The 3,296-nt window shown below is 54.9% G+C and overlaps 1 protein-coding gene across 1 annotated transcript in view; it reads right to left on the reverse strand.

Moving 5' to 3' along the window:
* The window catches only part of LOC130549706 (lymphocyte antigen 75-like), a 26,362-nt gene extending 23,793 nt beyond the window's left edge, over positions 1-2,569 (reverse strand). Inside the window, exon 1 of the mRNA XM_057327008.1 lies at positions 2,498-2,569. The gene's annotated coding sequence lies outside the window, so the exon portion shown is untranslated. The remainder of the gene's footprint in view (positions 1-2,497) is intronic.
* Positions 2,570-3,296: the final 727 nt, after the last annotated feature.

The raw sequence follows: 3,296 nt of genomic DNA on the forward strand, positions 1-3,296 counted from the left end.
AGGAAGCAGGAGGGCCACCGCCGTCATGCAGTCAACATCAGGTACTCCGTTTGCGGAAGTCATCTCATCCCTCGCGGTCCTCCATCGCGAGGAACATCAGGGGTTGCTGGATCTACGTACCGACCAGGAGCGCCGCTTCCAGGTGATACTCCAGGCCCAGCAGCAGGACGGACCAGGGGGTTCGGGCAGAAACGGCAGCACCACCGATTCATGCCACGCTCCTGCCGCTGTCCAAGATGGGGCTGCAGGATGACCCTGAGAAGTTCCTCAAGCTTTTCAGGAAGACTGCAGAGACCAGCTGGCCACCGGAGGACTGGGCGATGCGCCTGCTGCCATTACTGTCAGGGGAGGCGCAACTGGCTGCCTGGCCACTGCCCGTCCAGAACCTCCTGGTCTTCAACGATCTGAAGAAGGCCATTCTACAGCGATTCCGATCGCTGGGGCTGGGCGAAAGCGGCTGACCCTTTGCGATGGCCCAACAGCTCCGGGACTCCTGCCGCAAATGGCTGCTGGCTGGGGAAAGCGACGTCGACGACATCATCGACCGTGTGGTACTGGAGCAGTTCATCGCTCGGTTACCAAAAAAGACGGCCGAGTGGATCCAGTGCCACCGACCGACGTCGCTGGACTCCAACTCGCGGAAGACCAGATGGTGGTGTGCCCCAGGGTTGGCAAACCCCTTCCAGCTGTCTCTTTCTCCTCTTTCGAGGTCTTGTCACCCTCTCCTTCTCTCTCTCCTCGCCCTATCCCTTTTCCTAGGTCCCGTCCACCCGGTCCGATCGGATCGCCCCGGGGACGATCGGGGAACCCCTCCAACTATGCCGCGGAATCCAGAGCTCCGCCCAGGGGATTCCAGGAGTCCACCGGGTCGATGGTTAATCCGCACCTCCGACACCCGCTGATTCTGGGAACTAATTGGCCTGCTTTCGCTGAATTATTGGGGTATTTATGTGCGGGTGTCGCTTGGGGAACAGAGGCACAGGGAGACGGCACGCTCATGCAGGCTGGCGAGGCTGAACCGGGACTGCCGGTTTCTGGTTCAGGGGAATCGAGGGGCGAATCCTCTCGGAACGCGATGACTTTCCCCTGGAACAGTCCCGGGATGAGTCACTAAAATTTGCCTTTGAACAGGTCCGTTATGTTGACGGTCAGCCTCTCCAACCTGCCCAACCGCGTTCCTATCCTTATTTTGCAATTATAAAAGACCGGTTGTATCGAGTAACCCAAGATGCTCAGACAAAGGAAGATACAACCCAGTTGTTAGTTCCACGGAGCTGCCGAGAAATGCTTTTCCATGCGGCGCATTGTAATCCTATGGCGGGACATTTAGGGCAGACAACGACACTAAATCGCTTAAAGACCCGATTCTTTTGGCCAGGCATTCACGAGAACGTGCGCAGGTGGTGAGCCTTGTGTCGTGAATGTCAGTTGGTAAACCCACCGGCCTCCCCAAAAGCGCCATTGCGCCCATTACCGTTAATGCAGGTCCCCTTCGACAGAATTGGGATGGACCTCATCGGGCCATTAGAGCGATCAGCGAGAGAACATCGATTTACCCTAGTCCTGGTGGATTATGCAACCTGATATCCCGAAGCCGTGCCGCTCCACAGCATCTCTGCTAAGAGTGTTGCGGAGGCAGTGTTTCGCGTAATTTCCTGCATGGAGATCCCCCGGGAGATCCTCACGGACCAAGGCACGGCGTTCTTGTCACGTACGATACGCGAACTCTATGAATTATTGGGCATTAAATCGGATCGTACCAGCGTTTTCCACCCTCAAACAGACGGCGTGGTCGAGCGGTTTAAAAAACATGATTCGTAAGGTTGTTCACGAGGACGCCAAAAATTGGGATAAATGGTTGGAACCCATCTTATTCGCAGTGCGGGAGGTCCCACAAGCCTCCACAGGGTTTTCCCCCTTCGAGCTTCTCTTTGGACGCCAGCCCCGAGGGGTTTTGGACGTCTTGAGAGAGACTTGGGAGGACGGACCCTCCAACAGCAATTCGAAATTGAACGAAATTCAACATGTCCTGGACCTGAGAACAAAACTCCATACACTGGGGCGGCTATCTATGGAGAATTTGTTACAGGCTCAGGACAAACTAAGCCGGCTGTATAACCGGGAACCAATTTACGGAAATTTACACCGGGAGAGAAAGTGCTTGTATTACTCCCAACGTCGAGTTCCAAATTACTGGCGAAGTGGCAAGGACCGTTTAAAGTCACACTGCAAGTCGGAGATCTCGATTATGAGGTAATACGATCAGATAGGAGCGGGGTGTGTCAAATTTACCACCTCAATCTCCTTAAAAAATGGCAGGAGGCGGAGTCAGTGATGCTGGCGACGGTAATGAGTGGAGAGGATGATCTAGGACCAGAAGTGAATACAAAGTCACGATCACTCGCTCTGGCTCCAGGGGGAGATCACCTCTCACCCTCCCAGCTCACTGACGTGGCCAAGTTGCAGGCAGAGTTTGCAGATGTGTTCTCGCCCCTACCTGGTCAAACGAACCTCATTCAGCACCACATCGAGACGGCGCCTGACGCAATGGTTCGCAGCCGGCCCTATTGTTTACCTGAGGACAAAAAAAATGTGGTTCAGACGGAATTAGAGGCAATGCTGGAAATGGGGGTAATAGAAGAATCCAACAGTGACTGGGCAAGCCCGATAGTTTTGGTCCCTAAAACGGATGGCTCGGTCAGGTTCTGTGTGGATTACCGAAAGGTGAATGCGGTGTCACAGGATATTGGCAGATCCCCTTATCGCCGGTATCTAAGGAAAAAACAACCTTCACCACGCCGTTCGGATTACATCAATTCGTAACACTCCGTTCAGGTTGTTCGGGGCGCCAGCCACCTTTCAGCGTCTCATGGACCATTGTTCGGGGCGCCAGCCACCATTCAGCGTCTCATGGACCGTATCCTCCGACCCCATATGGCATATATCCAACATTTAAGGGCGGTAATGGGGGTGCTGAGGGCGGCCGGTCTCACGGCCAACCCGAAGAAGTGTGCGGTTGGGCGGGTGGAGGTCAGGAATCTGGGCTTCCACTTGGGACACGGACAGGTGCGGCCCCAAATTAATAAGACTGCAGCCGTTGCGACGTGTCCGAGCCCTAAGACCAAAAAGGAGGTAAGACAGTTCCTGGGGCTGGCGGGATACTACAGGCGCTTTGTGCCCAACTATTCAGACCTCACCAGCCCGCTGACTGATCTTACTAAAAAGGAAGCACCAGATCCGGTCCAGTGGACGGAGCAGTGCCAGCAGGCATTTACCCAAGTGAAGGCTGCCCTGTG

Source organism: Triplophysa rosa, unplaced genomic scaffold (assembly GCF_024868665.1).
Source record: "Triplophysa rosa unplaced genomic scaffold, Trosa_1v2 scaffold152_ERROPOS834286, whole genome shotgun sequence".
Taxonomy (NCBI): domain Eukaryota; kingdom Metazoa; phylum Chordata; class Actinopteri; order Cypriniformes; family Nemacheilidae; genus Triplophysa; species Triplophysa rosa.